General features: G+C 42.6%; 1 long non-coding RNA gene across 1 annotated transcript in view; it reads right to left on the bottom strand.

Annotated features, from left to right (window-relative positions):
- Positions 1–1,209, bottom strand: part of LOC131086583 (uncharacterized) — a 49,743-nt gene extending 48,534 nt beyond the window's left edge. The window contains exon 1 of the long non-coding RNA XR_009114769.1: positions 1,170–1,209. This is a non-coding gene — a long non-coding RNA (uncharacterized LOC131086583). The remainder of the gene's footprint in view (positions 1–1,169) is intronic.
- Positions 1,210–12,039: the final 10,830 nt, after the last annotated feature.

Raw genomic sequence — 12,039 nt, 5'->3', positions numbered from 1 at the left:
ACATTTCCAACTATTAATGAATGTTCCCAGGAAGTCTAACAAAAGAAAAAAAACCCAACCACCTCTGCTTGGCACGTTTTTCCCAAATGTGCTTTCTTAGCTTAGGTTGCTTTCATAGAGATAACACAGGCAGAGAGCAACTGTTCTTGTTCTGTAATAAACATACTTTTGATATGGCATTTCAGGGCAATTGGATTACTAAAAAAATTTTTATAAAGCTAAACTTATCATCAGTGTATATCAAGGATCATGTTATTACAATAAACTATATAAAGTAATGCACTGTCCATGAAATCAAGGAGATATTTCATATCACTTTAATATGCTGACATTATCAACTGACCTATAAATACCAATAACATTTTCATTATCATCTACATTTAAGCTTCTTAGAGCTTTCAAGTGCCCTTATTTCCAATACCCAAAACCATGCAATTCAATTCCAGCAAGTAACTCCAAAAATCACATCAAGGAAATTCTTTATTGGTTTCTCTCAATGACTTCCAGATTAAATGTTCTCTTCTATAATCACAGAAAAGACTTCCTGTGAGTATCTAGTCTAAAAACACATGGTTGAAGTTAGGTATTTTCAGTGCTGCAACAAAGGACCATGCAACTAGAAAATAGTTAATAACTCTCCTGATGATTCACATACTGAAATCAGGGCTGACTCTTAGTATCAGAAGAATGAAACTATATTTAAGAACTAAAATAAGATTGTGGAGCACACAAAAGAAAAAGGGGTGGATCTCAAAGTATCTACCTTTTACCTACTCACCTTTCAGACACTTGGGCTTCATTAAACTCCCAAGTGTCACTGCAAGAATGTGCACTACCAGTGCAGTGAGTGCATAAATGCCAGAATGCCAAGGTAGGGAAGAGGCAGACGTAAATCTGCTCACAGTAGTGTTCCAGATTGGTGCTAAAATAAGAGTTATGAGCTACATTCATTTCAAGTAAATATAAGATTATCTTTACTCAGTTCAGGCCTTCTTTAGTCATCATCTGCTTGGGAAGAAATTATAGCTTTATAGAACAGCATTCATTTTTCTCAGGGACAGAAAGTAAAAGTGAACAAACTCTTGCCCTTCTCCAGTTCAGGCCAAGGAGAGATCCATGCACAAATCCCTGAGGGTGACATCTACCCAGCCCAACAGAGCTGCACTTACCCATTCTGTAAGCTCCCAGATCAAAAGCAGTTGGCTCAAACCTCTGGAAAAAGAAAGGTTTCACATCAAAATATTCTTCCAAATAGAAGTTGAGCACACAAACTTACCACCTCTCCTTGTAACAAAAGCTTTCATTCATAATGTTTGCTGGAAGACAAGACCTTTACTACACCAGACAGCACGAGAAACTTATAGTGCCCTTTCAGGCCTGTTCATCTTGAATAGTTCCAGTTATGAATGGACAAGTGTACTTCACACCTCCCAGAACAGGGAAACAAAGAAGAGCAAAACAAATCCTGGAGTCCTCCACAAACTCAGAATTTTCACCTAGCTTTCCATTCAAGATTCCTAGCCTTGATTATTGATACTAAACTGCAGCATTACAGTCCCTGGGTGGGCAAGGATAGGTTGGATTCAAATCTACACAGGGACCCCCAGCCAGGGTCATTCAGCCCTAAATGCAGATGTATCATTGGCCAGAGAGCTGCATGGTGCTAAGACCTCAATGAATCCCATTCCTAGGGAAATTTGAGTTCCTATAAAAGGAGCTGTGGGAATAAACTCAGGGCTGTTTGTCACAAGGACCATAGAATGTGTGTTGTCTCTGTCTCTGACCCACACCCCTCCACATTACACTAAACAAATCCATGGATGCACTGAATAGGAACAAATCAGCAGCAGCTAATAAAATTAAACTGAGCTAGACATCATTACTATATTGAACAAAACAGATTCTTCCCTCCACCAATAATGACCACAGCAGAGAGAAGTGCAAGAGCTGTGTGATGACAGACTTTCAGCAGGGGAGGTAAATGGGCAGGCCTTGGCAGCTGTGTAAAGTCTGTGGTTTGGTCCTGGAGGTTGTGGCTTCAGCCCCAGGTCCCAATTCCTTACCACAAACCACTAGAGATCTCTGAGTAAATGCAGGCCCAGCTCCTTCTCAGCCAGGCACCAGAATAAACACCATCCATGCAAAAGGCCTGCAGCTGAAGCATCCTGCCATAGGCATGGCTCCTCAGCACAGCTGTGGCCATGGCACAGCTGAGACCCTTCCAGCCTGACAACAGAAGAGAATGTCCTGAGCACCTTCCATCCCTGCAGCTGCCTCCCTTCTTGGACAGCCCCTCAGGAATACAACCCAGCTGCTTTCTCTGAACCAGACACAGAGGACCACAGATTAATTAATGCTGCCTGTATCCCAGGAATATCCTGGGGACCTTAATCCCAGCCCTTGGCCAGGCTCCACTAGGCACTTTCCAGGCATCAGGCAAAAGGCAGGCTCTGTATGTCAGGGCTCCTCCAAGAAAGGGCTGTCCACCTGCAGAGCACAGCTTTTGAACCACTCCACAGTCCAAGCTGCCATTCCCAATATCCAAACATAGCCAGTTCAGCCTGGCTATTCCCAATATCCAAACATAGCCAGCTCAGCCTGGCAGTCTTTCTGAACCCTGGCAATGAGGCAAAGCTGCATGAGCACCAGTGGTCACAGCCATGCAGGCCCTCCAGCTGACACAGGATACAGATGATAGTCATGCATGGGGCAGCCCTTGCTTTGCATTGTGGTGCAGATGTACACAGAGAAAGGAGTGAGGGCAGAGCTGAGACAGTGGGAAGCTCAGAGAGAAGGAGGGTATCTTACTTAAAGTCACTCTAAAGCACATTACAAATCTGTTAAATCATTGTGGCTTACCCTATATTTCAGAGTAAATTAGTAACTTTTCAGAAGGAGTGAAGAAACTACCACTCCACTTTTAAATAATGAAAATGCTAAAAAACCTACACTTAACAGCTCTAAAACTGCAGCAAGTCACCCACCAACACCCACTCCTCTTGTCAGCAGGCTTTTTTCAGCTTTGCCTATTATTTGTGTCAAGTCAGATGTCTAATATTTGCTGTGCTTATCTGCCCAACTTTCAGCAGCCCCAAATGTTACAATATGTACCTGTGCCACTGACCTTTTTCCTCACAGCATTTTGATCTAAATAAGTAAAAACCACAGAGTTTCCAAAATCATTTGGATTCACTGCTCTGAGTGCATAGCTGTAAAAAATCTGCTTTAAGATTAACATCCAATTTTATTCATGCCTGAGGCTTCACCACAGCATCTATTTTTGTAAGATTAACAGCAAGATCCCAGTTCTCCAGAAATGTAAAGAGTAACAGACAATTGTAAAAGGAAGATGATGTTTCCTAACCTGCCCTGCTCACATGCAAGAAGGTACATTTTCCTAGCTCTTTCCACGCTGGGTGTAATTTCTATTTGCATTTTTGCACCCACAACATACACTATGTGTATTAGTCCTTCTTCCTCATTAGCTGGAATGCAAACTGTGGGTGCCAAAAAATACTAACAGAAATCTCACATGTGCAAAGCATCCCCTGAAAGACAGCTTTTACACTGGAGGAGTTCAGAAACTGCCATCTTCCAGTACCTTGCACAAGAGCAGTTTGAATCATCTCTAACTTGAAAATAAAAGTATAGAAAACGAGCACTTGATTTTTTGGCTAATCCATTTGAAACGAGCACACATAAAAGCATTTCTTTTTGGACATAGCAACCTGAGGACAAACTGAGGGTCATTTTTAACCTAAGCATCAGAGGAGATGTTGCTTTAAATAGTGCCTTTGGTGTCTGTCAATTAGAGCTATTGCATTGCTGTCAACTTGCATTCCTGCTTTAGTTCCAGCTTTGCTCCATCCTACACAGATCCGTACAAATCAATTGTCTCTTTAAAACATGCACTAACCACTGGAAAGTGAAATTAATAAAGTGTGAGAAAATCTGATTCATAAAGCTGACACTCCTGTGCCCAACAACTCTTCACATGGGCAGGCAAAGTGGTAAAAGATTATCAAATTGCAACTGTCATTCCTGACAAAATGCATCTCAATGCTGGAAGGAATTTTAGGTTTTAAGCTAAACCACCACCTCAAAGGGTTCCTCAGAGCCTGTCAATATCTGTACTTTGGATGGAAAGCTACCACTGAGCGCAGTGTGCCCAACATACAGAACCTGCCACAAAATGAAGTTCTTCATAAGAAAGCTCATCTCAGTCTTGGTTGGTAACAATAACAAGGAGACAAGATGAGACCATCAGTCTCAATTGTGAAGACAATGTTTTCCTCCCATATTATTCTGTCTGTCATGTTCCCTTCAGGTTCCAAAGGAATCCCTGTCTCATATATCATTATTTCCCACAAAGCTTGAAAGCCCTCAGGGGGGGTTTCTTCCTGCCCACTGTACCAGCCTTGAAGTCTGAGTACCTTCAGAACAGTGACAGAGGCCTCTGCCAGCAATAAAGGGGAACATCTGCATACCAATTAAACTGCTGAGCGCTGAAGAGTAAAAAAAAGAAAAAAAAAAAGAGGGGGAAAAGCCTTGAAAGTAAATCTGAGCCAAGTTCTAATTAATGCCCTAGGCCCCGATTCACCACAGCACTTAGGCATGTAGTTAACTTTAAGCATGTATTTAGTTCCATTGAAGTCAAAAGACAGCATCGAAGAGGCAAACTACATTAGCACAATTTAATACTCTTTGGGCTAATTAATCAGCCATAAAAATTTACTATGAGATCTGTATTCCTTATTTCCCTCACTGTGACATTTCCAGATAAAAATACTTGGATGTGGCTGGAATAAGCAAGAAAAGCACTACTCCTTTGGCTGTCATGGGGTGCTTGGTCCTGCAGCTGTGAAGGCCAGCCCCTAAGAACAGCTGTAGGAGCAAAGCTCTCTCCACAATCCAGCCTACAGCCTGTATCTTCTACATGGTTGCAGCTCACAGACACAAAAAGCACAGCCCTTGTCCTGAGGAGCAGTAATTGAAGAAACGAAAAGAACTGGCAAGAGATGAGCAAAGCCACCAGGCTCACATCAGAGACATCTTTCCTTTTTTCTATCAAGAGGCATCTGCTCACTGCAGTACATCAGCAGTGATTGGAGATGGCAAGGAAGAGCAGCAGACAGGGCTGGGTAAGAAGGGGGGCTGAGAGCAGATGCAGGTTTGGAGACAGAGCTGGTGAGGTTCCCAAGGCGGCACTGTCAGGCAGAGCTGGGCTGAGGGGAAGAGTGCTGGTGTCTAAGGGCTAAGCAGATTGGAGTCTGGCCCAGCCCCAGTGTGGGCAAGGGCTAAATTCTCCTCTGTTTCAGTGCAGCAGAACTAAGCCTGTAAAAAAGAAGCCTAGAGGGCAATCTCCACTTAGCTGAATTGCCTCAGATATATCCAAACCCTTTCCTCCACTTGGTAAGTCCAGCATGGAAAATGGCTGCCAACATTGCACCAAAAACATGCAGGCTAGATGTGGCCTAAACTCCAAGGGCCAAATGTGACCAACATTTGAGTCCTGTTGACTTCAGAAAATCATGTGTAACAACCAACCATTCTGTAAATCAGAATGCAAGGAGACAAGCTGGCTAATAAGTGTGTTCTTGCTAGGGATTTCTGCAAAAATGAAGCCTCAGAAGGTTTGCTGAGTATCATCAATGCTGTACGTGGACCTATAAAAGCAAGAAAAACAAAAGCAGGGGACATAAACTCCTGGTTGAGAATACTTCTTTATCTCCTCCATCATGAAAACAAAAAGAACAAAAACAACCCTCCAAAAATTAGAACAACATGAGAATAAAAGAAAGTACCAGCACAGCTTTTCAGATTAACTTTGAATTTCCTTGCTTTCATTGGTTTAAGAGCTCTATTGTTACTCCCTTGTTTTTTTTAATTGCAGATACTAAAAATTCTTTTATCTTTCTAAGTCTTTAGAGTATGTTATATAATTACATAATTAAGGCCTCTTTCAACTGGATATAATTTACTCTATAGTTTACAACAGCTGCACTACAGCCATTACATTTTATCATTTAAAAGCCTAATTAGAGGCTTCTTAATTAGTGGATCCTTCAGTCACTAGGCTGTGACTGTGTAAAATACGCTCAGCAGCTATTGCATTTTCCAAATCTACATGAAATATTTGTGTGAAAACAGGGTGTGTACAAGTCCAGAAAACACAATGCTTGTCCTTGCAGGCCAGCCCATCTGAGCATGCAGAGCTCCACACGACATCTCCATTCCCCTGTCTCAGTGCCTGGCTGCTCTCACACAACCTTTCCCTCATGGCTGTTGATAGGAGTGCCCAAAACAAGACCTCAGCCTCACTGAGCTGATGTGACTGTAGCCATGTTCAAACATGACCCAAAGAGAGGATGGGGCTGTGCCCACTGACTGCCCAGACCAGCTCTTGCATGGCTCATCAAAAGCCTTCTCCTGCAAACTCAGCTCCTCACTGCTGCTGCTCTCTCCCTCAGGAGCTCTGCTCCGTGCTGGATTCTGCACACGTTCCTCTGTGGTGCCCAAGCTACTCCTATCACTAGATGGAAGAAGAGGGAAATCAGCCTCTCATTTATAGCCACGGACACATAGTTCTCATTAATCAACACCAAACCAGCAGTCAGTCACTGAGATTCCAAGAGCAGTATTTGCCCAGAGAAACAACTGTAACTCCATCCTCCCCTCTGGGTAGCACAATGCCAGGGAACAACTGATAGAACTAAAGCAAACCTTAACAGGAATCACTCCCTAGAATGAGCCTTTCATGAACTGGGGGCTCACAAGATCCACTGCCCAGTGAGCAAAGACCTTGTCCAGACCATACTCTGGAGGACTTGTGGGGTTTTGTTCAGTTTTCCCCAGCTCATAACACAGCAGCTGCGTTACAGTGGGTCAGATTTGGGGCCTGCCAGCATTTGGGAGTGTTCCTTTTAACAGTACAGTGACAAAATCATGAGTTCTTGTTGCCTGCAGGATAATATAAATCAGCTATTGAAAAGCTGTATCATTAGTGCTATTGCTTTCCAGTGGTAGATGGCTGCAGTAACGGATTGGCCTCTCCATCTCATCCTCCCACTGGAAAGCGACATACACAGGCCCGATCAATAACTTGATCTAAGTTACTTGTGGACATGTCAGGTGCAAATATCACCCTTTCTCAAAAGGCTTTAAAGACCAGGTGTTTTTGCAAAATTTAGGCCAGGCAACAAATTGGTTTGGATAAATTGTCATTATGGTGGAGAGCAACATAACCAGACCCACCCACATTGTTACACGTGAATGTTAAATAGACAGGAAGTGATTCTATTGTATGCGTGTATTTCTTTGTGGGGTCAATAGCTCAAGATGTTCCATTTGAAAGGCATTTTCTGGAATAGTCATGTTGCTGAAGAGCCTGTTTGATAGGAAATAGCTAGATTATTTCATTGTGGAATTTGCCACTAATTTCTACAGCTGAAATCCTAAAATACTTCCAAAATCAATACCAAAATCCACAGTCATTACTAGGGCCAGAATTCTATCCTGTTGTGTCACAATATATTACCCACTTAATGTAGTGTTGTCAAACCTGAAGTCAGTGAAACTCTACAGGTCACAGCCTTGTTTCCCCATGGATCAGTGGACAGGCTAGAGAGGGGTTTAAGGGCCTTTCCTACACAAAGATGGAATCACTTTGATGCCATTACTATGCATGCACATGTGTTTCTATCCCTGATCCCACCTCTGCCACCTGCACACACACACACAGGGAATATGATAAAGTAGATAATAAAACAGGTCAGAGACATATCTCACAGTTATCATTTTACACAAGGAAGCAAATGCAAACTGGATCCTGGCTATACACTGAGTCCTGAATCTGTGGCACTAACATCAGAGCAGTCTTTTGGGGGGAGAAAACAAACATGGGCCAGAGCTTTCCAATAGATGAGCTGCCATCTTCTGAGAACCCTTGTGACAAGCTGCCCACAGATTTAACTGAGAACTTCACAGGGATATAATATTTTTCTGAGCTGACCTTCTTAGAAAATTTTGTACTCCAAACTTCTGGAAATCCTTGCACCTTAAATGAAACATTCTTTTAAACTGCTCCACATACAACACTTACATTCTGTGGCCTGCATGGTATTAATACCAACTTTCTTCAGTAAACTCAACAGCATCAGAAGTGATGTCATAGAAATGATTTCACCTGATTAATTTTGCATTGACTTCTGTGACAAGAGCAGGAGAGGAAAAGGAAGGTGATGGCTAGGTTCAGGTAGCCATAATCATAAAGCAGAGGAGAAGGCTGAAGACAGAGGAAGAAATAACATCATATATAACATCATGCTTTATACTCAATTTGCCTGTTGGTCCAAGCAAATGAACTTCCTTGTCTTCCCAGCAGGGCAGCTGTGCTGCACACCACCACGTAAAACCCTGGGAGAGCAGAGCACAGGACAGCCCGTGGCTTGGCAAGGCCAGGGACCCTCTGGAGCATGATGCCTGCACAGGACAGCTCACCAGCCCAGCTCCCTCAGCACCAGGGCACCACCATGAGGAATCCAAGCAGCTGCACTCAGCCCACAGCCATTTAGAAGAAAGAAATGGATCTCTCTGGCACTCGAGAGAGTCAAGAGATCCCTTTTTATGGGGGCAGGATTATGGATTCTCATTTTGTGTAGATCTCTGCTCTTCTCCACTCCCACATCTTTTTTTCTTTTTTTTTTTTTTTTTTTTTTTTTTTAATAAATGAAAACATACAAGAAAAGCTCAGTGTCTTCTTTCAAGACTTCTCTATTTCACTAACTTGTTCCAACCTCCGTCACAGCTCTTCCCTTGTCAGCAACTGTACCAGTGCGCTATACCCCTGCCCACGCACAAATGCACTGGGTGAAGGTATGAACTGGAATCTCTCCGTTAAAGGAACAAGCAGGCATCCCAGAGACTGACACAGCTGCTATTTGCATGTAAAAGAGGAAAAGAGGTGCATGACTGAGCCCAAATTAGCATGAGCAAAGCCTCCCACCGCATTTGCAAACTACAGCTTGCACAGTGGTGCTAATAGAGGTGCACACTCTCCTCACAAAGGAGGATTTCTACCTCAGCCGTAAGGAAACTTGTATAACAGTGGTCCAGAGAATTTAGCATGAACTTTTAAATCCCTATTTTTCTGAAATACAGAGTGCTAGAAAAAGAGAAAAACAATGGATGCAGGGTAGTGTGGATTTACCGAGATTTAATGTCATCCCCACTTGCAGCTTGATTCCTGAAGCTGGCTACCCCAGAGATGGGTTTTGTAAGGCCTCCATCACTTCTGTACCCCATGATTTCTCAATGTCCAGAAATATTTACAGCCCTCAGTGCACCTAAAAATGAAAACCAAAATAAGCATGGCAAATGCAGATCTAATGCACCATTTCCATCTCCAGAAAAAGGAGAACAATTCATTTTCAATGTCAGCTATTTCAAAGGGATTCTCTTGGGATTAATTTATGTCTGCAAAGTCTTGCTGAAGACATACATTTCATAAACTATAAGATTTCCAGATTTTAACATATTCTTTGTCTCTCTGGCTGCTTACAGAGATATCTAAGCATCCGTGTCTGGTGTCTGTGCCTGTACCTATTGAGTCAAAAGAAGAGGATTAGATGTCTCAGTAGACTGTTAAAGAAGTGCAGTTTTATTGGTCTCCAAACCAAACTGTACTTTGAGGTCTGGCTGTAAAGAAGTTATAGACTCTTTTTACTTGATCCTCATACTTTCATAGAAGCTGTTGGAACAATTCAGTGCCTATTTCTGCAGTAGGTTTAGCTCATCTGAGAAACTAGAAATAACAGTAAATACAGATATTAATGGTAATAAAAATCAAAGCTAAGCCCTACATGAAGAGAAACAAATTCCAAAATGAAAAATTCGATTACACAGTACCTGTCTCCTGTCTTGACTTCCTCATTATACGTAGAAATTAACCCTGTCATTAAGTACTTTGATCAGGCTGTACATAAACAGCTTATAACGGCATGAAATCGACCACAGCAAGCAGCAAATGAACAAGTGGAGAAATACTGACATTTGGGGCTGCTGTCAGACATCAAGTGCTCCTACTCCCTCAGGGCCAAACTGCTAGAGTAAATGGGGTTACTCTGAGGATTAATTGTTCCCTCCTGGTTTGCACTACTTCCAGAAAGTTTCAGCAACAATATCCAAGAGGGTATCATTTGGAGATCAGTAGGACTGTTTTGAGATCTCGGAGAGATTTATAAACTGGGCTTTGTCACTGCCCTTAGGTTAAAATTCAGTATAGAAATTCTCAGCCCACAATTGACCTGAGGCAGTGTCCCACCTTTTTTAAGTGCTCCGAGGTCAAAAGAGGAAAAGCAGCATTTAAAGTATGAACAGTCACTACCATTTACCTACCCAGAATTAAGGCACAAAAGGAGAGGCACCCATGGCCAAACTGGTCCAGGCTTGCATTGCTCAGAAATGAGGTATGGCACCATTTAACACAGTTCAACTCCAAATATTTGTCACTGACATTTGGAGAATATCCATGTGCTAAAGCCCATTATAAGCAAGACTTCTGGGCAATTGAGAGTTTTTTTCTGCTTAGTTTGTCAGGATTTTGGAGCAGAAGTTGCTTTCTTCTGGGCTGCATTTAATGCAACGTAACTTTACTTAGTTGTGATCCTGTCTAAATTCCTTGCACACACAGAATGCTATGTCATCAGATGTGGTCAGGCCAGCAGGGTTTCTCCCCAGCTGTGCCCTGGTTTGCCATCAGTCCCTTGCCATCTCTGGGCTTTTTCAAGCAGCTATGTTTCCTGCTGGCTCTTCCCACCTCTCTGCTCAGAAGACCCTCAGCATGGAGACAAGCAATGGAGTGTCCAGGTACAACATCTGCCCTGAGCACTACCTCAGGCACTGCACTGAATTTCCAAAGTACAGCTCAGAGGCTCTCTGCTTTCCTAGGTTAGCTGTGATGGGGTTCTGATGATTTACCAAGTACAGTAGGCACAGACATAAGGGAGGAATCCTGATCCAAAAGAGGCAAAGACAGTTTTCCACTGTATTGAAGATGCCCCAGATTTCAGCTTTAACACCCTAACAAAAGCTTGGAAAAACACTAAGCAATCCCACAGATTATTTGTTTCTGCATGTATTGCCAAACATATTGCAGAGCAGACATTTTATTACTCCTAAAAGCACCAAAGTCCAGCATTTCCTTCACTTATCACAATCCATTCCTTCATCCCATGGCTACAATCAGCCCCAGGATGTTATTGCAATCCATTGTTCAACGTGGCTATAACCACAGTTCAGACAAACTCAGCCATGGACCAAACCAGCAGAGCCAAAACAGCACAGGCACCATTGAGCTTCCCAGAGTACTGCTCTCAATCTACAGAGCTGCATAGCTGTGCTTACTCATGCCCCACATACCAGTTGGGTGCCCACAAAAACACTTCTTTCCAGAGCCCCAGGCTCAGGCACTCCCTTCTGTACAGGAAAGCAAAGAGTGCAACCATGCCACACCAACACAGGTATACACAAGATATCACAGTAAGACAGCGAGCAAGAGATGGAGTTATCTGAAGGCAGCATTTTTTAATCTGGCTCTAACAAACCAGCCCAACTGCAGCACATGTGTAGTCCCTGGTAATAAAGCAAATAAGCCATTTATTTTGACTTTGCAATTCCTGTTCCAAATAATTTACTTAAATATTGCTGGGTATTTTGCCTACATTAAAAGTTGTAGTAAGTGTGTATCTAAAATTTCTAGCAAACCTAGAAGCACATAACAATCCAGGCTGCAAATGCACATTCTGTATATCAACCACCATAGCATTATCATTTGGTATTTTTACAACACATCACCTTCCCTTCTAAAAACAATTCACTATTAATATGAATTTTATAGAACCAGCAGCACGCCAGGGATTTCTCACAGATCCTGTCCCTGAAGAATCCCCAGAATTCAGCAAGGTGATCAAATCTCATATGTCAAGTTTTCCAGTGATCACTACCTTCAATTCACCTCTTGAGTGCTCTGGAGTTTGCTTC

This window comes from Melospiza georgiana, chromosome 8 (genome assembly GCF_028018845.1).
Source record: "Melospiza georgiana isolate bMelGeo1 chromosome 8, bMelGeo1.pri, whole genome shotgun sequence".
Lineage (NCBI taxonomy): Eukaryota > Metazoa > Chordata > Aves > Passeriformes > Passerellidae > Melospiza > Melospiza georgiana.
This window is presented reverse-complemented; position numbering and strand designations above follow the sequence as displayed.